At 43.5% G+C, this 26,559-nt stretch overlaps 1 long non-coding RNA gene across 1 annotated transcript; it reads left to right on the top strand.

The window, feature by feature from the left end:
- Window positions 1–76: 76 nt before the first annotated feature.
- LOC103795124 (uncharacterized) lies at window positions 77–24,644 on the top strand. Its single transcript, XR_013522517.1, has 3 exons — window positions 77–393; window positions 22,725–24,075; window positions 24,528–24,644. It is a non-coding gene; the product is annotated as an uncharacterized LOC103795124 (long non-coding RNA).
- The last annotated feature ends 1,915 nt before the right edge of the window (window positions 24,645–26,559 follow it).

The following is a 26,559-nucleotide window of genomic DNA, read 5'->3' as shown; positions in this document are numbered from 1 at the left end:
GCCTTCACGTCGCCGTGACACGCATCGCACGAGGCGGTTCGACCCAATAAGACTACAGTCCGTGCGCAGCCGCGCTGTCCTAAACCGGAAGCTGCCCCACTGACCGCTCTAGAACCTGGATGCATCGTGGGAGCTGTGGTTTGGCCAGGAATTCAGCGAAAACTCTATGGGGCGTCGAGGGACCGAGGAACGTACGCTCCTTAGGCGCTCACACTACACCTCGGAGTTTTTCCTCCCACCGAAAAAGAAAGCAATTTAGAGCTGGAGGAGGAGAAAGCCGCCCTGGCTTTAGGATGCTTTTCCCAGTCTCTATGGATACTGGCTACACACTTTGGGCGAGAGCCAGAATTTAGTGGATTTAGTCTGGAGCATGTGTCCATCTACGCAGAATGAGTAAGTAATTTTCTACAAGTGAGCTTTACCTTGAGTTCTAACTTCTTAGAAGCCAAGAACAGATTTGGTTACATACTTAGTGTATAAGGAAAGTGAATATAGGTGTTAGTCTGCATAGAAAAATAGTTCTTTACATTCAGGAGGAGGAATTTATCACATTCTTCAGGCGTAAGTGCCTTAACTATCAAAATTCTGGTTATTGACTAAAGGAAATCCGTAGGATTTAGGGACAGCCTGTGCCCACGGCTTATTGTCCTTTCGGTTGTACCACAGCAAAAGATAACAGAGGGTGTAGGAAAAAGGTGATAGGTCGCAAGGGAGCTGGAGTATTGTGTGTGAAGACCAAAAAAAATTAAAATAAAAATACAGACGTGTTCATTATGGAAATGTAAATTTTTTAAAGTATAGCTACTGAAATCACAAAGAACATAATTAAGGGCCGGGCGCGGTGGCTCACGCCTGTAATCCCACCACTTTGGGAACTGAGGCAGGCAGATCATCTGAGGTCAGGAGTTTCAGACTAGCCTGGCCAACATGGTAAAACCTCGTCTCCACTAAAAACACGAAAAATTAAGAGGTTGCAGTGAGCCGAGATCGAGCTACTGCACTCCACTGTGGGCGACAGAGAGAGACTCCGCCTCAGGAATGAATGGATAAATAAATAAATAAATAGGCCATAATACAGAACTAAGGCCCACTCATTTAAGCTTGAAAGAAATAAGACTAGTATAAATTAAAATTAGGAAATAAATTTTAAAGGAACTAATTTCCTCCAAGGGGTAGTTTACATTGAAAATATAAATTTTTTTAAGTTTACATAATTCGTGAAAGACATGATGATAATGACCCTCATGTTCCCAGGTAAAGTTATAAAGCTCTAGTGGTTGAAATCAAGGAAGACAACTGTACACTTCCTCAGAACATCAGAAACAGAATACAGGCATTTCTGGATTGCGAATTTGACCAATTACAACAACTCACATACAGCAGACATAAGAAGTCTAAGATTCTTAGGCTTAATAAAGGGTCCACTAAAGGTGACAGAACTACAACAAAAAAGATATATATATATAATTTTTAAAGATGGGGTTTCACCATGTTGGTCAGGCTGGTCTTGAACTCCCAACCTCAGGTGATCCACCCGCCTTGGCCTCCAAAGTGCTTGGATTACAGGCGTGAGCCACCACGCCCAGCCAAAAGATAATTTTTTTAAAAAGAGATTCTTCAAAAGATCTCCTTTTTCCTGCATCCCTTTCTCTTAAAGACTCTGCTTTGACAGGCCAAGTGCAGTGGCTCACACCTGTGATCCCAGCACTTTGGGAGGCCAAGGTGAGCGGATCACTTGAGGTCAGGAGTTCAAAACCAGCCTGACAAACATGGAAAAACCCCGTCTCTACTAAAAAATACAAAATTAGCTGGGCGTGGTGGCACATGCCTGTAATCCCAGCTACTCAGGAGGCTGAGGCAGGAGACTCCCTTGGACCCAGGAGGTAGAGGTTGCAGTGAGCTGAGATCATGCCATTGCACTCCTACCTGGGCAAAAAGAGTGACCCCCCCCATCTCAAAAAAAAAAACCAAAAGAAAAAAAGAAGCAGCAGCAGCTACCTCTGGAACAGTTCACCGTGTACTGAACCAGGTGAAAGACAGCCTTATCATTTTCCCCAGAGTTTCACACCTTGTTCTTGGTCACCTACCTTGATCCCATTCACAGATCACTACTTCCAGTTCCTGATGCTCAGATAGTGATGAAACAAACCACATCATTTCCTCAAAAATGCCCACACCTCCTTAGCTATTGAGGATGTTGCTACTGTCCCTGACCTAAGCACCTGAGGAACATTCCCCTGATCCCCCACATCCATAAGCTGGGTTCACCCTTAACCCTTATCTAAATGTCACCTTTAAATATTCCAAAGCAGATTTTTCAGGCCCTCTCCTTGACCAGACTTCAGTTACTAATCTTTATATATTTTCTTCTGATTAGTTGTCCAAAAAAACAATAAAAAATTGGTAAAATTATCTATCCTCCAGTATCAGCTGCAGATCTTGAGAATCTCTGTTCTCTCCATTCTTAGGGTATCACACTACTCCGCAGGGGGGTAGCGTCCCTTCTCTTCTGCAGCACCAAAAATGATACCCTTCCACCTCTACCCCACATGCCAGTCACTAGTGACCCAGCAGTGCCCTGTGGCTTAACTAGTCTGATGGAGTCATCTCTACAATTATTAGATGTTATTGAAAAGAAAGACACATCACTAGGTGAGTCACATTCATAATCCAGTGACTCTATAGTATGTTACTGACATGATGAACAGAGTTAAACTCCATTGTGATATGCAAGGCTATAGCCAATGAGTATTGAATGTATATATAGGGCAAGGTAATGTGCACCTGTAGCCCTAGCTACCCCAGAAGCCAAGGCTGGAGGGTCACTTGAGCCCAGGAGTTCCAGCAGGGAGCTATGATGGCACCACTGCACTCCAACCTGGGCAACAGAATGAGACCATGTCTCTAAAAAAAAAAAAGTATCTATATGTATTTAAAGCTTCAAGCAAATGAACATTCAGCTTTCAAATTGTTTTTTTTTTTCCCCCATAAAAATAGAGACACAGTCTCACTATGTTGCCCAGGCTGGTCTCAAACTCCTAGTTTCAAGCAATCCTTCCATCTCCCAAAGTGTTGGGACTATAGGCATGAGCCACTGCACCTAGCCAACTTTCAAATTCTAAAAGGAAAAAAATACTCTCAACCCCAGTGTGAATTTAAACTTGAGTTTGCAACTGGTTTTTGTTGCTTCTCTTATAGAGAAAACATACTTTATTTCATTTATTATTTTTCTTATCAGAACAATTTCTATTTTTAAGAATAGGAAAAGACAAATTACTTTGCCAGCAAAAACCGGAATTAGTAATATCCTTTCAGAGACCTGTGTCTGTGAGTTAAAAAAAAAAAATTACAAAGAGAAATTACCAGCTTCATTATTACAAAATACTTCATACTAGCCTAAACTCTTCTTTTCAGCCCCAATATTTATCAACTTTCAAAGTATAAACATTAGAACTGAGGGGGAAATCTGAACAATATAGAAGATACACTTAAAAAAAGATAAATCTAAAGGGCAAGGAATGTCATCAAATCAGTCCCTCTGATTGTCTCATATAGTATCCATAGAACAGTGAAATCCAGCCAGCTATTTAGGATTCAGTGGTGTTAGGTGCTCTGCAAATAGCCTAGCAATATGTTTGATAAAATTAAGGGAAATACATAAATCTCTGTGTTCCATCTTAATTACAATTAAACAAATCACTGATAACAAATTGCTATATTGTTTAAAACTACATTAATCTTGGATTTGAAACTTTACAAGCAGTGCATTTTGAAAATTTAGAGGAACATCATAACACATTAAATTCCAATTTGTGCCAAGTTGTAGTCATGTTTAAAATTGAGGGGGAAGAGCAGTATAAACCCTCCAATAATTACATTAGCAGCTCCTCAAACACAGGTTAGGTAACATAGCCCCTGCAGATTGAACATAAGACACAATATCATTACTGGCTGTGCTGCTGCCAAGGCATTGTTTAACTCTGGCAGTGCATTAGCTCTTGTTAAACTTTGATACCCTTAGCAATAAAATGAAGTTGCCCGTGAATACATTTTTAGATGGACAGAAAGGATAAATACAACTTTAGGAATGTACTTGCCAATGGGAAGGGGTGAAGAATAGGTCTAGGAGCTATAGAGATACCATCTTTTTTTTTTTTTTTTTTTTTTTTTTTTGAGATGGAGTTTCACTCTTGTTACCCAGGCTGGAGTGCAATGGCGCAATCTCGGCTCACCGCAACCTCCACCTCCTGGGTTCAGGCAATTCTCCTGCCTCAGCCTCCTGAGTAGCTGGGATTACAGGCACGCACCACCGTGCCCAGCTAATTTTTTGTATTTTTAGTAGAGACGGGGTTTCACCATGTTGACCAGGATGGTCTCGATCTCTTGACCTCGTGATCCACCCGCCTCGGCCTCCCAAAGTGCTGGGATTACAGGCGTGAGCCACCGCGCCCGGCCAGGAGATACCATCTTTATCTGTAATATTTCATTTCTTCTGTATGAAGAAAGATGAAGCAAATAAAATGTTTAACATTTATTAATCCTAGGTAGTATGTACATGAATATGTATTAGAGGCTTCTCTGAACTTGTTTAGTAGTTGAAAAAAACAACTTTATTGAAGTATATTTTATATAAAATGCACTCTTTTTTTTTAAGTGTACAGTTCAAATGAGGTTTGACAAATGTATACTCCCATGGAAGCCTAACCTCAATCAAAATGTAGATTGTTTCCAACACCCCCCACAATTCCCTCATACCAGTTTGGACTCAGTATTTCCTCTTCCAATCCTGGCTCCAGGCAATCACTGATACTCCTTCTGCCACTATAGATTGGTTTGGCCTTTTCTAGAATTTTCCATTAATGGAATTGTGCAATATCTACTCTTGTTCTGTCGTCTTTCTCTCAGCATGGGTTTTTTTGAGTTTCATTCATGCTATTGTATACCTCAGTAGTTCATTACTTTCTGTTGCTAGGCAGTATTCCGTTTGTTTATCCATTTACCTGTTGATGAATGTTTGGGTAATTTCTAGTTTTTGTTGTTGTTGTTTTGTGAGACAGGGTATCACCCTGTCACCCAGGATGGAGTGCCGTGATGCAATCATGGCTCACTGCAGCCTCCATCTCTTGGGCACAAACAATCCTCCTATATCAGCCTCTCAAATAGCAGGGACTATGGGCATGTGCCACCATGCCTTGCTAATTTTTTTTTAATGGTTTCTTTTTTTTTTTTTTTTTGAGGCAGGATTTCACTCTTGCCCAGGCTAGACTGCAATGGCACAGTCTTGGCCCACTGCAACCTCTGCCTCCCGGGTTCAAATGATTCTTCTACCTCAGCCCCAGAGTAGCTGGGATTACCAGGTGTGTGCCACCATACCCAGCTAATTTTTTATATTTTTAGTAGAGATGGGGTTTCACCATGTTGATCAGACTGATCCACCCACCTTGGCCTCCCAACGTCCTGGGATTGCAGGCGTGAGCCACCGAGCTCACCAATTAATTGTTTTATTTTATTTTATTTTATTTTCGAGATAGAGTTTCACTCTTGTTGCCTAGGCTGGAGTGCAGTGACACAATCTTGGCTCACCTCAACCTCTGCCTCCTTGGTTCAAACGTTTCTCCTGCCTCAGCCTCCTGAGTAGCTAGGATTACAGGCATGCACCACCACACCCTCACCAGCAACATATGAGATTTCAAGTTGTTCTGCATCCTTGCTAACCCTTATTATTGTCAAATTTTTTATTTTAGCTATTCTAGTGGGTATGTTAGTGTTATCTCATTGTTGTTTTAATTTGCTTTTTCCTGATTATTAATAACGTTGAGACTTTCCATGCGTTTATTGGCCTTTCTTATATTTTCTTTTGTGATGTGTCTGTTTAAACCTTTGGCCCAATTTTTTAAAACGGGGTTGTTTCCCCTCTTTATTACTGAGCTGTAACTGTTCTCTTTTTCTTTCTTTTTTTTTTTCTTGAGACAGACTCTGACTTTGTCACCCAAGCTGGAGTTCAGGGGCATAATCTACTCACTGCACCTCCACCTCCTGGGTTCAAGTGATTCTCATACCTCAGCCTCCCAAGTAGCTGGAATCACAGGCTTGTGCCATCACACCTGGCTAATTTTGTTTGTTTTTTGAGACAGAGTCTAGCTCTGTCACTAGGCTAGAGTGCAGTGGCACAATCTCAGTTCACTGCAACCTCTGTCTCCCAGGTGCAAGTGATTCTCCTGCCTCAGCCTCCTGCGCAGCTGGGACTACAGGCACAGGTCACCAGGCCCACCTAATTTTTTGTATTTTTAGTAGAGATGGGGTTTCACTGTGTTAACCAGTATGGTCTCAATCTCTTGACCTCATGATCTGCCTGCCTTGGCCTCCCAAAGTGCTGGTGTTGGGATTCAGGGGAGCCCTCAGCTCCCCTGAGAGAACGTTTCTCCAAGGTTCTTGGTCTCCTGCTCTCTCAAGAATGAGACAAAGAAAACTTTTTTTTTTGAGACGGAGTTTCGCTCCTGATACCCAGGCTGGAGTGCAATGGCGCGATCTCGGCTCACCGCAACCTCCGCCTCCTGGGTTCCGGCAATTCTCCTGCTTCAGCCTCCTGAGTAGCTGGGATTACAGGCACGCACCACCGTACCCAGCTAATTTTTTGTATTTTTAGTAGAGACGGGGTTTCACCATGTTGACCAGTATGGTCTCGATCTCTTGACCTCGTGATCCACCCGCCTTGGCCTCCCAAAGTGCTGGGATTACAGGCTTGAGCCACCGCGCCCGGCAGAGAAAGAAAACTTCTATGAAGAGTGTGAAAGGGGACTCCAGAGGGGAAATTCGGGAGAGAGAAAGACAGCTTTTACGAGGCTGGAAGAGGATCCAAACAGTGTGTCCGAAGCGGGGCGGAAGAAAGGAACTTTTAACCTGGGAGGAACCCCCACCTTCTCCAAGACCTCTGGCCAATGAAAGGACTTCCTTAGAACTTACTTCCGCTGGAGTGATTGGCTTTTTTTATTCTTCCTGCCCCTGAGAAAATTAAAACAGAGGGCCCGGCGCGGTGGCTCACGCCTGTAATCCAGTACTTTGGGAGGCCGAGGCGGGTGGATCACAAGGTCAAGAGATCGAGACCATCCTGGTCAACATGATGAAACCCCGTCACTACTAAAAATGCAAAAAATGAGCTGGGCACGGTGGCGCGTGCCTGTAATCCCAGCTACTCAGGAGGCTGAGGCAGGAGAATTGCCTGAACCCAGGAGGCGGAGGTTGCGGTGAGCCGAGATCGCGCCATTGCACTCCAGCCTGGGTAACAAGAGCGAAACTCCCATCTCAAAAAAAAAAAAAAGAAAAAAGAAAGAAAATTAAAACAGAGACCGTTAAATATCCCGGATGGAGAGAGATGGGAGGCGGGCATGGCGCTAGGAAGTTCTTGTCCATAAAATTACGCCCCCTTGGGGACCCGGAAAGCGAACACATTCCCTCATTGGGATTACAGGCGTGAGCCATCACGCCTCGACTAATTTTTTTATTTTTATTAGAAAGGGATTTTCACCGTGGTAACCAGGCTGGTCTCAAACTTCTGACCTCAAGTGATCTGCCTGCCTCGACCTCCCAAAGTGCTTAGATTACGGGCATGAGCCACCATGCCTGGCCGTCAGTGTTCTTTTTTTTTTTTTTTTTTTTTTTTTTTTTTGAGACAGATTCTTGCTCTGTCACCAGGCTGGAGTTCAGTGGTGTGATCTGGGCTTACTGCAAACTCCACCTCCCAGGTTCAAGCGATTCTCCTGCCTCAGCCTCCCGAGTAGCTGGGATTACAGGCACCTGCCACCACACCCAGCTAATTTTTGTATTTTTAGTAGAGATGGGGTTTCACCATGCTGGTCAGGCTTGTCTCAAACTCCTGACCTCAGGTGATCCACCCACCTCAGCCTCCCAAAAGTACTGCTATTACAGGTACAAGCCACCACGTCCAACCACAATTTGAAGTTTTAAAAACTTGCCAAAGATCTTAAATGTAAACACAAGGATTCCTAATCAGGAAATGTTCAATGTAACATTGTTTTTAATACATGAAAACCTAGAAACAATCTAAATGCCTATCAACATAAGAATAAATAACTTTAATCTGGCTATATTTATATAATAGAATATAATAAGAGAGAGAAGAGACGGAGACGAAGAGGGGCGGACAGTGAGCGGGAGCAACTGCACCCGAAGGTGAACAGAGCTGAGGGCGGCGGGCTCCGACCCTTCACCAATACAGGCGTGATGAGGCGGGCGGTGGGCGCCGGGCTCCTCTGCAGTCGCAAAGAGGGCGGCTCCAGGCCCCCTACGGCCGCCCGTCGGACCACCACACCCCTCGCCAGGCGGCACGTTAGACTTAGGGATCAAGTTGCCGGCCCGACCAAACGCGCGCTCTCTGGCCGGCGCCGGGGACACTCGCCCCCTCAGCCCTCAAGCGATTCTCCTGCCTCAGCCTCCTGAGTCGCTGGGACTACAGGCATGTGCCAACATGCCCAGCTAACTTTTGTATTTTTAGTAGAGTCAGGGTTTCACCTTGTTGGCCAGGACAGTCTCGATCTCCTGACCTTGTGATCTGCCCTCCTTGGCCTCCCAGAGTGCTGAAACTACAGGCCTGAGCCACCGCACCTGGCTTAGAGTTCTTTATATATCTTTAGATACAAGTATATTGCCAAAGTAAAAGGCAAGCAAGAAAAATTTTCAAGAATGCCAGGATTGCATAATATTTCAAAGTTATAAAAGATCATTTCCATTTAATCTTTCTCCTTTGCTGTGAGAATGAAAATAGAAACACAAAGTTTTCATTACTTTAAAAATATAGAGTAATAAAGATGTGTGTTAGAAACTACAAGTACGGCTGGGCAAAGTGGCTCACGCCTGTAATACCAACACTTTTAGGCAGATCACGAGGTCAAGAGATTGAGACTGTCCTCGCCAACACGGTGAAACCCCATCTCTACTAGAAATACAAAAATTAGCTGGGCGTGGTGGCGCACGCCTGCAGTCCCAGCTACAGGCCAAGGCGGAAGAATAGCTTCTGAGGGAGGCTGAGGCAGGAGAATCACTTGAACCCAGAAGGCAGAGGTTGCAGTGAGCACAGATTGCATCACTGCACTCCAGCCTGGCGACAGAGCGAGACTCCATCTCAGAAAAAGAAAGGACAACTACTGAAAAACAGGAAATACAGGTGAAATCAATAAAGAAACAAGTCATTTCTTAAGTAATTTAGAAGCACCTGTTAATTAAAAATCTGTCAGGTTTTTATTAAGGAAAAATTCAAGACAGCATCTGTTCCACTCGGTGGCTGCTTAAGCACTCACCCACACACAGAACTGTAAGCCAAAAAAAAGGAGCATTTTATTTGTTGTGCTAAAACGTTAAATCTATAATATAAAGAGGTTTATTAACCTTGCAATATCTCAATGATGTACGGCTAAACTCAGAACTCAGGACCAGGTTTAGTCAGGATAGTTTGATATGAATTCTTTGATCAGGTTACACGGGATGAATTCCTAAGCCCTTGAGGTCCCAATTTGATGAAGTGACGGTTTGCAGAAATAAGCTGCAAGGACTGCAGAGGAAATAGAACTGCTCTGGAATTCAATTCCAGTGATTGTGAGCAAATAATCACTGAGGTAGGGATTAAGATTGTTCTCGTAACTTTCTCTAATATTTTATTTTCCTTTTCTGTTGGTTTAGGTTAGAAGCTAAACTGGGTAGGAAAAGGGGGCTCTAGCAAAAATAAAACTCTTACCGAAAAATCCAGACTATCAAAAGTCTTCCTCCTTCCCCCCAAACTTTCTCTAATAGTTTCATATGCCTTGGACGTCATCAGCCAAGTCTAGGCACACCTGAGGTATTGCTGGCAGGCCCAAGACAAGTGTAAAACAAAAGAGGATAGGGGAGAAAGGAAAACAGAGAAAGTGTGAAAGAGCTCAAAAAATGCTGCCAAAGATGCAGCCTAAGTGCTCTCAGTTGCCCATCTAGGAAAATGAGCCAAACACTTTTAAAAGGGAATTGGGGCCAGGCAAGGTGGCTCACTTTGGGAGCAGAGGCAGGCAGATCACCTAAGGCCAGGAGTTTGAGACCAGCCTGGCCAACAGGTTAAAACCTTGTCTCTAATAAAAATACAAAAATTAGCTGAGTATGGTGGTACACACCTATAATCCCAGTTACTCAGTGGCTGAGGCACAAGAATCCCATGAACCCAGGAGGTGGAGGCTGCATTGAGCCGAGGTCACACCACTGTACTCCAGCCTGGGGGACAGAACCAAACTCTGTCTCAGAAAAAAATAAAATACAATAAAATTGGCCAGGCATGGTGGCTTACACCTGTGATCCTAGCACTTTGGAAGGCCAACGCAGGAGGATCACTTGAATCCAGAGTTCAAGACCAGCCTGGGCAGCATGGTGAGACTCTGTCTCTACAGAAATAAAAATAAAAAGCCAGGCATGATGACTGGCACACAGCTGTAGTTCCAGCTACCCAGGAGGCTGAGGTAGGAGGATCACTTGAGCCCAGGAGATCAAGACTACTTTGAACTATGATCACGCCACTGCACTCCAGCCTGGGTGATAGAGTGTTACTCTGTCTCTTAACAAAACAAAGCAAAACCAAAAAAACAGGACAGGTGCGGTGGCTCATGCCTGTAATCCCAGCACTTTGGGAGGCCAAGGTGGGTGGATCACCTGAGGTCGGGAGTTCAAGATCAGCCTGACCAACATGGAGAAACCCTGTCTCTACTAAAAATACAAAATTAGCCAGGCATGCTGGCACATGCCTGTAGTCCCAGCTACTTTGGAAGGCTGAGGTAGGGGAATTGCTTGAACCCAGGAGGCAGAGGTTGCAGTGAACCAAGATCGCACCACTATACTCCAGCCTGGCAACAGAGCGAGACTCCGTCTCCAAAAAAAAAAAAAAAAAAGCTTTTTCTTTTTCCCAAGCAAATGAAGAAGAAAATAGGTGTGAGATTCTCAAAAGTCAACGTCTACAGAGGTTATTAAGAATGTTAATTCTGGCTGGGCATGGTGGCTCACTTCTGTAATCCCATCACTTTGGGAGGCTGAGGCAGGAGGATCACCTGAGTCCAGGAGTTCAAGACCAGCCTGGGCAACACAGTAATACTTTTAAAAATAACCATTGTGAGCACACCTGTGATCCCAGCTACTTAGAAGGCTGAGGTTGGAGGTTTGCTTGAGCCCAGAAAGTCAAGGCTGCAGTAAGCCAGGACTGAGCCACTGTACTCCAACCTGGGCAACAAAGCAAGATCCTGTATTAAAAAAAAAAAAAGTCAATTCTCAGATATTGCAGAACTTCTGGTAGACCCCAGAAATTAGATTTTTTTTCCAGTCGGATTCCCCAGATTCTTATTTGTGGGCTTTATGCAGGCCTGGCTTCCTGGGTGGATGAGCTGTGCTGTTGTTGCTCAGGGCCCTGTACTCAAAAGGGCCTTATGCTTAGGGTTGTTTTTTTTGGGGGGTGGGGGAATGGCATTTTGCTCTTCTTGCCTAGCTGGAAGAAGATCAATGGTGTGATCTCAGCTCACTGCAACCTCTGCCTCTGGGGTTCAAATGATTCTCCTGCCTCAGCCTCCCAAGTAGCTGGGATTACAGGCATGTACCACCACATCCACCTAATTTTGTATTTTTAGTAGAGATGGAGTTTTACTGTGTTAGTCAAGCTGGTCTCAAACCCCTGACCTCAGGCAATCCGCCCACTCGGCCTCCCAAAGTGCTGGGATTACGGGAATTAACCACCACGCCTGGCCCCTATTCTCGATTTGATGCTCTGTTGTTACTGTCTTGAATTTTTTAATAACTTTTGAACAAGAGATCCCTCATTTTCCCTTTGCACTGGGCCCTGCAATTTGTGTAGCTGGTTCTGTCCCCATGGACTACAAAACTGCAGTGGGAGTTCGACCTTAGGCAGTCCATCCACCTTTTACTGCAGAAAATATTCAGTTACATACATATTTATTGGATTTTAAGCCTGATACACAGCATCTAAATTAAATCACTTTACACAATTTCTACTTGGCACTTTGGGATCAGGGGATCCTTGAATGAGCTTTTTCAAGAGAGAGAACCCAGTAGCTGTTGTTAAAAGAAGCAAATTCTGCTTTTCTAAACCCTTAGAAAGTGGAGCCTTAAAAAAAAAAATAAAAGAAACTTTAAAAAATAAATAAAAATAAAAATCAAAGAAGCAAATTCCTGGGGGCAGTGGCTTCCGGAACTGTCAGTTCTTTGTGCAAGGAACGGATAAAGGAAAAAATGGAGAGAACCCAAAAATAATACATTAAAAAAATCACTCTCAGGTATTTGAGGAGGAGCAAACTTGACCCAACAAAGGTGATCAGATAATCCTGAAACTCAGTTATCTAAAAACTTTGGTCATTAAAAGCTAGAAAAAGTCTGCTGATGCAGAAGAATTGCTTGAACCTGGGAGGCGGAGGTTGCAGTGAGCTGAGATTGCACCACTGCACTCCAGCCTGGGTGACAGAGCGAGACTCCATCTCAAAAAAAGCTAGAAAAAGTCAAAGACCTTTGGAATGAATTCTAATCTGATTTACTTCACCTAACCCTTTCAGCTGGGAAGGTCAGTAGGTGGAGATGGAGATAAAGGAAATGTTCTCAGACTGTCAGAGTGTTTTGTGGCAGAACTGGGAGAGATGAGCTTTAGGTCAGCTAATAAAAGTCCCCGTTTCCCCACTCGCTGTTTATCATGGTAGAGCATCAGCAATACACATTCCAAGGGGGAGAAACAAACCGTGGCAAAGAGCCAGTTCCATCCAAGGCTGAAAAAATAGAATCAGAATATATTTCAGCTAAATCTAAAAAACAAATTGCTTTTGCTGCTGTGCTTCAACTGGAATACATCCCTCTCCGCAGTTGAGTCAGACTACCAAGCCTTTAGAGCCTGGCTGGCCATACACTAGAACAGGAGGGGAAGGGTGGTATCAGCTTTACCTAGAATAACCAGCTGGATAACATTTCCTGGGGCTGCTCGTTGTCATTCGCTCTTTTTTTTTTAATCATTTATTCCTAAGTAACTTTGGCTGTTGTCACTCACTCTTAAGTGGCTTCAAGAAGGTAGAAGTCATCATAGTTGTCACCATTATTACCATCAGTGCCACACCCATGTAATTATTATAATAATAATAGCTGATATATGTATAGAACTTTTACATTATTATGTGCTGAGCATTTTCTGAGTTATTTATAGACATTAATTCATGTAATCCTCACCACAACCACTTGACATAATACCATTGTTATCCCCATTTTACTGATGAGGAAACTGAGGCACAGAGGGCTCAAATGACTTGTTTGAGGTCACACAGCTATTACACAGCAGAGCCAGGATTCAAATACAGGGAGTGTGACTCTCATGCCCAAGCTTATAATCACTAGTTTATGTAACAAAGGGCACTATTCTGGGAGCTGCATGAAGCAAGGCAGACAGTTGCTCTCAACCTTTTTTGGGTTGTAGACTCCTTAGACTATCTAAGTAGTATGCCCAATGTGATTTCAAAATATCATTCACCTCTTAAATATCTATGTTAATAAATTATATATAATAGATATAATAACTCTATTTCTTCACAACCATGTTTTGATCACTCAACCTCAGAATCAATTAATTCAAGTTCTTCTCCAAGTAACTTCTTAGCTTTGTAGCCTATTGCTTTTCTTTCAGCAATTAAATGCTAAAAGAGGCATCTCTAGAAAGCCGATGTTCATTTACATTTAGCTGATTGACAAGTATAATACAATCCACAACAAATTGAGAAAGGGGAGCTCACACACAGGATATATATGAAAACAACCTTAGAATATAGCAGGGCAATGGGAAAACAAATGCAAGCCAAGACATTTGGGTTGTCACCATGCTCACTAAATACATAACGCAGTAGAAATAGGTGATTAAATTGTCCTGCTAAGAAATGTTAAGATTGAAAGTCCAGAGCAATAATTTCAGAAGATCTTATTAACAGTAGAAGCAAACAACAAGAGACGCTTAAAACTCTTTGGACTGATGCTAAAAACAGTTGTTTATACTCTGTAGTGTTACAGATTATCTGTTTTATTCTAATTTATCTATTTTAATACTGTTTTTCAAATTGCACTGATGCATACTTTTTCGAGTCTGGGTTCAGATCAAAGGAGGGCTCTGGCTGGCTCGACAGGCTAATTAGCCAACATTTTATAAACAGCATGTGACTTCATTAGAGGATATCAGCAAGTCTCTAAGAGTTCAGAATGCTACTCTGCTGGGAAGTGACTTACTCTAGAGAATGATGTCATATGTCTGTATTGGCATCTCCTCTTGGCCCCAGTTTGGTTAATAACTACCATTGTGCTTTGATCATTTCAACAGCTCTGAGTCTTTGTCAGACCTTATCCCTATTATGTGCCTTCATGCCTTACTGGACTACTGCAATAGGTTTCTAATTGGTTTCCCTGCTGTCAATCTCACCACCCTCCAATCCACTCCATCTACTGCTGCCAAGACCAACTTTCAAAATGAGTTAAGTTCAAAGTCTTTCAAAGGCTCTCAAAGTTCGAATTCTTTCAAGCTGAAATTCAAGGCCCTCTACAATCTGGCCCTAATTTACCATTTCAGAAATTTACTCACCTTATTACATGTGCCATGTACTAAGATCCTGCTAAACCAACTGTTTACCATTCACAGAATGTATCCTTCACTTTCTGCCTATCATTCCTTGGAAACCCTTTGCCTCCTACCGACTTACTACAAAGTCCTTCCTCATACTGAAACTATAACGGGCTGTCTCTTTTTTTTTTTGAGACGAGGTCTGACTCTGTTGCCCAGGCTGGAGTGCAGTGGCATGACTAAAATGGGCTCTCTTTCTACAACTTTACCCATCCTATTAAATATTAATTAATAACTTTTATGGCATGTATATTTTATCACAATTTAAAAATGGCTTAATGAAAACATAGAGTTAATAGATTTCTAGTTTAACAAGTTGGCAGACCAGATAACCTGAAAATTCTCCTGCTGCAAATACCTATAACTGCTGAATAAACTCAATAAGCCTTATTTTAAATACAAAGCCAGGGCCAGTCATGGTGGCTTACGCCTGTGATCCCAGCACTTTGGGAGGCCAAGGCTGGCAGATCACAAGGTCGGGAGTTCAAGACCACCCTGGCCAATATGGGGAAACCCTGTCTCTACAAAAATTAGTCAGGTGTGGTGTCAGGTACCTATAATCACAGTTACTCAGGAGGCTGAGGCAGAACTGCTTGAACCCAGGAGGCAGAGGTTGCAGTGAGCCGACACCACATCACTGCACTCCAGCCTGGGCAACAGAGTGAGACTCCATCTCGGAAAAACAAAACAAAACAAAACCAGGTTGAGTGTAATAGCTCCCTGCCTGTAATCCCAGCACTTTGGGAGGCCAAGGCAGGAGGATCACTTGAAGCCAGGAGTTTGAGATCAACCTGGACAACAAAGCAAGACCCCCATCTCTACAAAACAAGGCACAGTGGCATGCGCCTGTAGTCCTAGCTCCTTGGGAGACTGAGGTCTCTTGAACCCAGGAGTTTGAGGTTGCAGTGAGCTGTGGATATGCCACTGCACTCCAGCCTGGGTGACAGCATGAAATTTTGTCTCTAAAAAGGAAAATAAATGCAAAGCTGAACACCCAAAAAAGAAAGTTAAATAAGCAGGTTCCTGAAACACAAAGAGAACCAATAGATGTGAATTCAAGCCTCATTTGGTCTAGAAGGTAGGGGACAAGGAAAAGAATAAGAAGAAAAAAAACCTTCCCTGAGGAATTAATAAGCATGAGCCTGTGCCTCATGTGAGCTTAAGGTTTAATTTTAGAACAATATGATCGAGGCTATACTATAAAGTTAGTATTTTTAAATCATAAAATATGTAAAAGAAGAAATGAAAGAAAAAACAAGAGTGAATGGAAATAAGAACAGGTAGAAATGCAAAGCAATCAGACTTCCAGATAATATAAATAAAAATGTAGTGAATAAGTTAAATGGCAGATTCGACATAGCTAAATAGACTGGATGAATTTACCCAGAAGGCAGCATAGAATGAGAAAGAGAAAATAGAGATTTGGAAGCAAACGTATGTCTCCTGTAACATTCACAGGTGATCCAGAAGAAGAAAAGGGAGACTATGGAGGAGAGTAAATATTCAAGAGATCATCACTGATAATTTCCCAGAATTAAAAAAAAAATCCCAGAATTGATGAAAGATATGAATCCTCAGACTTGGGAATCATGACAGGTGCAAAACCAATAAAGAAGAAATTTATACCTACACATATTATGGTGAAATTGCAGACACCACAGACAAAAATCTTAGAATCTACCCGACAGAAGACAAAAGAAGTACAATTAGATGCAACAATAAAGGCCCAAAGTTAATGGAATAGTATTTTCAAAGTATTGAGGAAAAAACAAAAAACATTATCAATCTAGAATTCTATATTCAGATAAGTTCTCATTCAAGAGTGCAAACAAAATAAAGACTTTCAACAAAACAAAGTCCAGGAAAGTTTAACATTCAGATCCTCTCTGGAAAAAACAAACAAACCTAAAAGGTATACTTGGGAGGCTAAGGCAGGTGGATCACCTGTGGTCCGGAGTTCAAGACCAGCCTGACCAACATGGAGAAACCCCGCCTCTAACTAAAAATACAAAATTAGCCGGGCATGGTGGTGCATGCCTGTAATCCCAGCTACCTGTGAGGCTGAGGCAGGAGAATTGCTTGAACCTGGGAGGCGGAGGTTGCAGTGAGCCAAGATCCATGCCATTGCACTCCAGCTTGGGCAACAAGAGTGAAACTCCATCTCAAAAATAGTAATAGTAATAAAATAAAATAAAACAAAATGTGGAAGAAGAAAACTGAACCCAGAAGGAGAGAACAATGGGAAGAATTCTTACTCACTTTGGGTGGGAATGTAAATTTGTATACCTACTCTCGAGCATGGTCTGAATTGCCAAGTATGGTTGAATATGTACATATACTATGACCCCCAAATTCCACTACTAGGCGTAGAACCTTCTGTATGAGGGACATAAAGAAATATGTAACAACATCATGATTTATGATAGCAAAAGCCTGGGAATAACCCAAATAAATAAGATGCTGTTTATTTATTTAGACACAGTCTTGGTCTGCTCAGGCTGAAGTGCGGTGGTGCCATCTCTGCTCACTGCAACCTCCATCCCCTCCAGATTCAAGCGATTCTTCCACCTCAGCCTCCCAAGTAGCTGGACTACAGGCATGCACCACCACACCTGGCTAATTTTTGTATTTTTATTTTTATTTATTTATTTATTTTGAGACAGAATCTCACTCTTTTGCTTGTGCTGGAGTGCAATGGCGCAATCTCAGCTTGCTGCAACCTCCACCTCCCAGATTCAAGTGATTCTCCTGCCTCAGCCTCCCAAGTGCTGGAATTACAGGTGCCCACCACCATGCCTGGCTAATTTTTTGTATTTTTAGTGGAGGTGAGTTTTTGCCATGTTGGCTGGTTTGGTCTCGAATTCTTGACCTCGTGATCTGCCTGCCTCAGCCTTCCAAAGTTCTGGAATTACAGGTGTGTACCACTGAGCCTGACCTATTTATTTATTTTTGAGACAGAGTCTCGCTTTGTAGCCCAGGATGAAATGCAGTGGTGAGATCTCGGCTAATTGCAACCTCCACCTCCTGAGTTCAAGCGATTCTCCTGCCTCAGCCTCCCAAGTAACTGGGCTTACAGACACATACCACCACACTTGGCTGACTTTTGTGTTTTTAGTAGAGACAGGGTTTTACCATGTTGGCCAGGCTGGTCTTGAACTCCTGAACTTAGGTGATCCACCTGCATTGGCCTCCCAAAGTGCTGGGAGTATAGATGTGAGCCACCCCGCCCTGCTGGTGCTATGTATTTATATAATAGAATACTAAGCAGTGAAAATTAATGACTAAACAAAAGCTACATATATTCACATGCATGAATCTCAAAACAATGTTTTTTGAAATAAGTCACAGAAGAATGCATACAGTATTGTTTCATTTACACAAAAATTTTTAAAAATTGGCAAAACCAATGTATCGTTTAGGGATACATACACAGTTGGGTTGTTTTGTATTTTTGGGCTTTTTTTTTTAGAGATGGAGTTTTGCTCATTGCCTCAGCTGGAGTACAATGGCACAATCTTGGCTCATCGCAACCTCTGCCTCATAGTTCCAAGCGATTTCCCTGCCTCAGCCTCCCAAGTAGCTAGGGTTACAGGCAGGCACCACCACACCCAGCGAGTTTTGTATTTTTAGTAGAGATAGGTTTTCTCCATTTTGGTCAGGTTGCTCTGGAACTCCTGACCTCAGGTGATTCACCTACCTTGGCCTCTCAAAGTGCTGGGATTACAGGCATGAGCCACTGCCCAGCCACACGGTTGGTTTTTTTTTTTTTAAGCAAAGAAATGATGGAGGGAGGCCAGGTGCGGTGGCTCATGCCTGTAATCCCAGCACTTGGGAGGCCAAGGCAGGTGGATCCCCTGAGGTCAGGAGTTTGAGACCAGCCCGTACAACATGGCAAAACCCTGATTCTACTAAAAATACAAAAATTAGCCAGGTGTGCTGGTTTGCGCCTGTAGTCCCAGCTACTCAGGAGGCTGAGGTGGGAGATTTGCTTGAACCTAGAAAGCGGAGGTTGCAGTGAGCCAAGACCACACCACTACATGCCAGCATGGGTAGCAGAGCAAGCCTCTGTCTCAAAAAACAAAGACACGATGGAGGAGTTCATCATGGAGTGGCATGCAGGTGGCTTCTGTGGTATGGTAATGTTCCATTGGGTACATTTTACTGCTGTTCTCTAAACTATGCTTCTCCCCCGCCCCATTTATTCATTAAATATTAAGAGCTGACTCTCGGTCAGCCTGTGCTGGGTGTTGGAGATATAACAATGTGCCAGTCCTCACAGAGGACATTGTAATGAGTTTGTGTGAATTAAAAATCCATGAATTCCAACTACATTTTTTTTTGTAGCAATAGACAAAGTGATCCTAAAACTCATGTGGAAAAGCAAGAACCTAGAATAGCCTAAACACTCTTGAAAAAGAAGATCAGAGTTAGAGGGCTCACACTTACCAATTTCAAATTTTACTTTTATTTATTTATTTATTTTTTAATAGAGATGTAATTTCATCATATTGATCATGGATGGTCTCGAACTCCTGACCTCATGATCCCCCCACCTCGGCCTCCCAAAGTGCTGGGATTACAGGCGTGAGCCATTGCGCCTGGCCTCAAAATTTACTTTAAAGCTACACTAACGAAGACAATTTGGGACTGACATAAAAATAAACATGTAGGCCAGGTGTTGGGATTACACCTGTAATCCCAACACTTTGGGAGGCCAAGGTGGGTGGATCACAAGGTCAAGAGTTTGACACCAGGCTGATCAACATGGTGAAACCCCGTATCTACTAAAAATACAAAAATTAGCTGGGCATGGTGGCACACGCCTATAATTCCAGCTACTCTGGCGTTTGAGGCAGGAGAATTGCTTGAACCTGGGAGGTGGAGGTTGCTATGAGCCGAGATCATGCCATTGCATTCCAGCCTGGGCGACGGAGTTTCTTTTACCATTCAGGAGGAGGCAAGAGTGCCCATTAACATGATCTGCTCTTGCACAATGCAACAGAAAACATACACAACAATGTTCATGGAACATTCTTTGTAATAGCAAGGAAAATGGAAACAACCTAAATGTGCATCCGTATAGGAATGGATATACAAAGGATGGAATGCATATACATTGTAATACTGTGTGCCCTTAAGAAGAATAAAGCAGTTCTTTTTTTTTTTCTTTTTTTATTTAATTTTTTTTTTTTTTTTAAAGATGGGGTTTCACCATGATGGCCAGGCTGGTCTTGAACTCCTGACCTCATGTGATCCACCCACCTCGGCCTCCCAAAGTGCTAGGATTACAGGCGTGAGCCACCGTGCCCAGCCCCAAATAAACCAGTTCTATGTAGACCTATGAGTATAGACCTCAAAAACATATGGGCTAAAAGCAAGTTGCAATACAACATGAACAATAAAATGACATTTATTTGAATTGAAAAGAAGAAGGTATCTGCTCTGGGGATGGAAAGGGAGAGGAAATAACCTTACGAGTGGTGGTTAAAGAGTTTGTTTAGCTATATTATAATGTTTTATTTATTTATGGGGAAAAAGTTGTACACTGGACAAGAGTATAACAATTATAAATTCTGGATTGTGAGAATAGGAGTGTTTGTCATATTATTTATGCTTTCTATGTTATTTGTGCTTACATTTTTAAAATATCTTATAAATTTCCTAAAATTATAAAAATATATATATGTGCACATATTTACAATATTTTTATATTTAATATGTATTATATAAGTGTGTGTTTCTATATTAACATATATATTTACTTAAGGACAATTAAGGAGTCTGCAGAGCAATCTCAGATTTTGGCCCGGCTGGGTGCAGTGGCTCACGCCTGTAATCCCAGCATTTTGGGAGGCCAAGGCAGGCGAATCACCTGAGGTCAAGAGTTTGAGATCAGCCTGGCAAACATGGTGAAACCCTGTCTCTACTAAAAATACAAAAATTAGCTGGACGTGGTGACAGGCGCCTGTAATCCCAGCTACTACTCGGGAGGCTGAGGCAGGAGAATACCTTGAACCTGGGAGGCAGAAGTTGCAGTGAGCCAAGATCTCGCCATTGCACTCCAGCCTGGATGACAAGAGCAAAACTCCATCTCAAAAAAAAATTAAATTTTTTTATTTAATTAATTTTTATTTTATTTTATTTATTTAAATTTTTTAATTTAATTTTTTATTTAATTATACCTAAAGACACCTATTCTTTTTTTTTTTTTTTTTTCTCTTTTTTGAGACAGAGTCTCGGTCTGTTGCCAGGCTCCAGGCTGGAGTGCAGTGGTATGATCTCGGCTCACTGCAACCTCCACTTCCTGGGTTCAGGCAACTCTCCTGCCTCAGCCTCCAGAGTAGCTGGGACCACAGGCGTTTGCCACCATGCCCAGCTAATTTTTGTATTTTTTAGTAGAGACGAGATTTCACCATGGTCTCGATCTCTTGACCTCATGATCCACCCACCTCAGCCTCCCAAAGTGGTGGGATTACAGGCGTGAGCCACCACGTCCGGCAGAGACGCCTATTTTATATAAATGATCTGGCTAAGATGTGTGCTTTGTTGGAGTTATGGACCCACCCCATGAATGGACACCTGCCAGTTTTCCTCTCCATTCTCCCATTTCTAGATTCTGACAATCCACATTTTCATATGGCACGTCCTCAAGAGTTTAACTCCCGAAGAGAAGTCAGGGTAAGTTAGAGAGGAACGTTCTAAAACCAGAGACAATGTGGTGAATGACAGAGACTTTTTTTCTCATATTGATTCACTTGCCGTTTACTGTACTAACAGTAATGTAAATTACTAACGTTACAGTAAACGGCAAGTAAATAAATGCACTGCCACAGTAGGAATTGATTCTTTTTGAGATCTGTGGCTCTGTGGGCAGAGCTGTAGCCAGATACTAAGTAGACCAAAGGAGCTGGAGAAACAGGTCAGCATCCAGGGATTAGGGCAGCTGTCAGGCCTGAGGACAAGGGTCAGGTAGCCTGTTTGGCAGCTGGGATACAGCAGTTGCGTTAAGAGTGTTGGGTTTCAGGTAAGATTAAAAGTCAGGGTGTGGGGGCTGGGTGTGATGGGTCACACTTGTAATCCTAGCACTTTGGGAGGCCAAGGCAGGCAGATCACCTGGAGTTGGGAGTTTGAGACCAGCCTGACCAACATGGTGAAACCCTCGTCTCTACTGAAAATACAAAAATTAGCTGGCTGTGGTGGCACATACCTGTGGTCCTAACTACTCAGGAGGCTGAGGTAGGAGAATCGCTTGAACCCAGACAGCAGAGGTTGCAGTGAGCTGAAAAACACACCACTGTACTCCAGCCTGGGCAACAGAGCAAGACTCTGTCTCAAAAACACAAAAAGAGTCAGGGTGTGGCAACAGTGTCATTGCTGGTGGCCTGCCCATTGACGGCAGGATCTCAGGGTGTATGCAGAGCTACTATTCTGTGGGAGGAAGTGGGTGAGAGCTAGTCAAGGTACGACAACTGCATCCTAGGAGCTTAGAAAGGCTTCCTGCTTTGGTCAAGACTTGTTTGGTTCCAACAATAGAAATAATTGGGTGACTTTGGCTTCTGATGCAATGAGACTGAAGGCTTGTTAGTTTTTTGTTTTTGTTTTTGTTTTTTGTTTTTTTTGTTCCTCTGTTGCCCAGGCTGGAGTGCAGTGGCATAATCTCGACACACTGCAATCTCCACTTCCCAGGTTCAAGCGATTCTTGTGCCTCAGCCTCCCAAGTAGGTGGCATCACAAGTGCCCGGCTAGTTTTTGTATTTTCAGTAGAGACAGGGTTTCACCATGTTGCCCAAGTTGGTCTCAAAATCCTGACCTCGAGTGATCCTCTCACCTCAGCCTCCCAAAGTGCTGGGTTTAAAGGTGTGAGCCACCAGCAATGGCTAAGATTCAGGGCTTTAAATGATGAAACTGGAACTCTTTCACTTGCCATCTATGACAGTCCGGTATGCTATAATCATGCTATGTGATGACAAGTAGCCTCAGCCTCTCAATGCTGTGTAACAAGTAACCTCAAAATCTCGATGGCTTACAATAACAAGCATTTCTTTCATGCTCACAGGTCCACAGGTTGGCTGTGATTAAGCTAATAAGCTCATTGGCTGGGCTTGAATGGGCTCAGTTGGACTCCTGACTTCAGGTTGGCTACAGAAGCGAGGCCTGCAGACTGCTAATGAGCTCCATGTCTCCATCCCGTGACCAAGGCAGAAGGATTAACTGGGACATGTTCTTTCATGGCAGAGGGGAAAAGGTTCAAAACGGTTGGTGGAAGGTCTTAAAGCCTCAGCTGGACATGTCCATCCACAGCCTACTGGTCAAAGCAAGGCATGCCCCCAAGCCTAAAGTCAATGAGCAGGAATTTGAATTCCATTTACTTTTTTGGGAAGCACTGCAAGGTCACATGGCAAAAGGTGTGGAAATTAAACAAACACATTTTCAGGGAAGGCGTGCTGAGCTGAGAGTAATCCAATCCACCCTACTATATCTGAACTTTGCTTGCCCTCGCTTGGTCCGTACTGCGTGCGGTGTCTGTTGGCAAGGGCCAGAGGGCTAGTAGTTGTCTCTGTTTTACTTTCTCCAAGTTTAGCAGGCGTGCTGGACAAAAACCATCCTTCCAGGTAACTTTATTTAAGAAAAAAAAAAACTCTAAGAAGGACTCCAATTGAGCTGACGGTGGTCTATACTTTCACCATACCAATCACCACAGGCAAGGAGGATGAAGTCCTCTGATTGGCCAGCCTAGGCCGCATGTCCGCGCCTGGTCATCTGAGGGCTGGGCAGGAGATGGCGCTAGCTTTGCAGCCTCACCGGGATCACATTACATTGTAGAGAATGCCTAAAGGAACCGATGCTGGACATGGGTACTACAGGCTCTAGTCATCATAAGAAACTGTGTAGCCAAGTAAAAGCCCAACCCAGTGAAGTCGATGTGAGTGAAGCTGTCAGCGAATGCCAGGCCCCGGGCACCTGGGCCACAGCAGCGGGGCTTAGGCTGAAATTTCTGATGTGCTTCAGATCCCTGTTGTGGACCTGGACAAGGACCCTGTGACGATGTGGAGCTTACTTGGCATATGTCCAGCCTTAAAAGCTAGAAAAAGCAATGGCGGGAGCAATGATGTCTGTGAAGCTGTATTGATAAAGTTTTATTTTCTTATTTTTAATGTGAAAAAGTAAACACATCTGAATCTCAGGGAAAAGCTACGCCACTTCAGCTTCCGGATTCAGTCATTCCTGCTTGTTCAGAACCACAGAGTAAAATGAGCACTGCATTTACAAAGGTCTAATCACAAGTGAGGGCACCGTCTCAACCTTTCACCAGGCGTCAAGGTGCGGAGGCCTCCGTAGACTTCGTGACTCAAAACACCAGGCCAGATGCCATCTGGGAGCACATGTGGACTTCCTCTGATAAAAAGGTATAATTTAGTTGAAGCAATAAAGTTGGTGAGTAAAGCCTTTTCAAATGAGCTGTGAGTGGAGGAGAGAGGACGCCCCCAGGGCAGTGTGGAGTTGCCCAGAGTGGAAGTGAGGCCAGCACTCTGCTAATGAGCACCCAGGCAGGAGGAGGGAGAACAGGCTGAGAACCTTTGGCCTCCAAGCAAGGCTTCCAAGGAAAACCAAAGGCTGAGCTCCCCTTTCCTCCTGGTTTATTCTCTTTCCCTCGGGAGCCTTCCCTGCTCCCCACTCAAATTCTCAGCCTGAGAAAGTAATAGCACTCACCTCTCCAAATTCTTCCAGAGATTAGAGTGTGGCAGGAGGACAGTGCGCTTCTGGCCTGAGCTTTTGGAGGCCATATGACTCCAGAATGAGTCCGCCTGGTTTTTGTGAATGAGCCTAACTAAAATGAGTCCTCTTATTTTTTCACCAGAAAAAAACAAGATGCGTTGAGGGGCTCTTCCGGCTGTATCCCAGCAACAGCTCATGATGTTTCTGACAACTTAGTAGCATTTATTTGAGGGTGATTAAAAACAGCATGTGTAAAGCATTCAAATTGTGCTCTATTATTGTAACAGTCTACTTCTCCCCATTCCTCCTCCCTAAACCAGAGCTCCGTTTGCCAGTCAAATAAGCTACTAGGACTTTTTAGACAAGGATCAAGCCAGGTTAGGAATATTATATCTAGGCTTTCCAATCAATGTCAGGAGTTTCCATTTCTCCTTCTATCTGAGTCTGAAACCAATTCCAGGCCGTGGGGCCCCAGGTGCTGATCTCGTGGCACCACGCGATCCAGAGGACAGTCTCTGCTGGCTGAGGCTGGAAGAATCATTTCATTGGTAGAAGTGGCTTAGCATAACTTGGCCACAGGACATCTTGGCTCTCACCCAGACTTATTTCAAAGGCAAGACTAAAATAAAGAGGGCTGACCAGGGTTGGGGCAAGCAGAGATTGGGCCATCGCTACAGTTACAAAAGCAGCACTGGCTCCTGTAGGGCAGCAGCGTCATCTGCTCGAGATACCAGATTCCCTCTGCCCTAGTTCTTTTCACAGACCAAAGACCAGGGCACTCCCTGAAGCCCAGCACTTGAGATATGCTCACACTCACATATTATGACGCTGGCTTTGGAAAGAAAGTCAGCAAGGGTACTGGTTTAAAGCTCAAAAAGCAGTGAAATGCCATCTGCCTGAACTGTAGCAAGGGGTAGCTTGGATTGAGTAAAGGTTTCCTTCATGGTTTTTAAGTCGTTGGGTTGTTTTGCATTGGTTTTTGTTTTGTTAAAAAGCAGTGTGTCTGTTTGGAGGTTGAAGGGTCGAGTGGGTGTCTACAGTGTGGCTTTACTGCCTTGGCCAGTGTGGAAAAGCAGTGGGTTTACTGGACATTTCCACTTTGTGTGCAGGAAAGCTGAGATTTACTGCCTCCAGCGCATACAAGCTGTCTGTTGTTTTTAGTTTAGTTCTGTTATTAGGTGTTTTTAAAACATGTAAGTGTGTGTCAAAATTGTATTTCACGGCCGGGCGCGGTGGCTCAAGCCTGTAATCCCAGCACTTTGGGAGGCCGAGGCGGGTGGATCACGAGATCAAGATATCGAGACCATCCTGGTCAACATGGTGAAACCCCGTCTCTACTAAAAATACAAAAAATGAGCTGGGCACGGTGGCATGTGCCTGTAATCCCAGCTACTCAGGAGGCTGAGGCAGGAGAATTGCCTGAGCCCAGGAGGCGGAGGTTGTGGTGAGCCAAGATCGCGCCATTGCACTCCAGCCTGGGTAACGAGAGCGAAACTCCGTCTCAAAAAAAAAAAAAAATTGTATTTCACACTCTTGGAAGAAAATTTACAGGAAAAAGATAAAGGAGTGTTTAGTTGAAGGTCAGGAGGGGGTAGTAAGACTGGTTAAATGTCTAGTGAAAGGTTTTAAGCATGTCAGGACTGTCCGTCAACTGGGTGGGTAACTCTTATTTTTAAAATTGTGGTAGAATATATATAACATAACATATCTATTTCAACAATTTTTAAGTAGACCCGGGCACAATGGCTAAAGCCTGTAATCTCATTGCTTTGGAAGGCTGAGGTGGAAGGATCATTTGAGGCCAGAAGTTTGAGACCAGCCTGGTCAACATCTCTAAAAAAAGAAAAAAAATGTTTTTTATATTTTTTGGGGTTTTTTGAGACAAAGTTTCACTCTTGTTGCCCAGGCTGGAGCACAATGGCATGATCTCGGCTCACAACCTCCTCCCAGGTTCAAGCGATTCTCCTGCCTCAGCCTCCCAAGTAGCTGCGATTACAGGCACACACCACCACACCTGGCTAATTTTGTATTTTTAGTAGAGACAGGGTTTCTCCATGTTGGTCAGGCTGGTCTCAAACTCCCAACCTCAGGTAATCTACCCACTTGGCCTCCCAAAGTGCTGAGATTACAGGCATGAGGCACCATGCGTGGCCAAATAAAGGTTTTTTTAATTA

Source organism: Callithrix jacchus, chromosome 9 (assembly GCF_049354715.1).
Source record: "Callithrix jacchus isolate 240 chromosome 9, calJac240_pri, whole genome shotgun sequence".
Lineage (NCBI taxonomy): Eukaryota > Metazoa > Chordata > Mammalia > Primates > Cebidae > Callithrix > Callithrix jacchus.
Note: the sequence above shows the minus strand (reverse complement) of the source record. Positions and strands in the feature narration are given on the sequence as shown.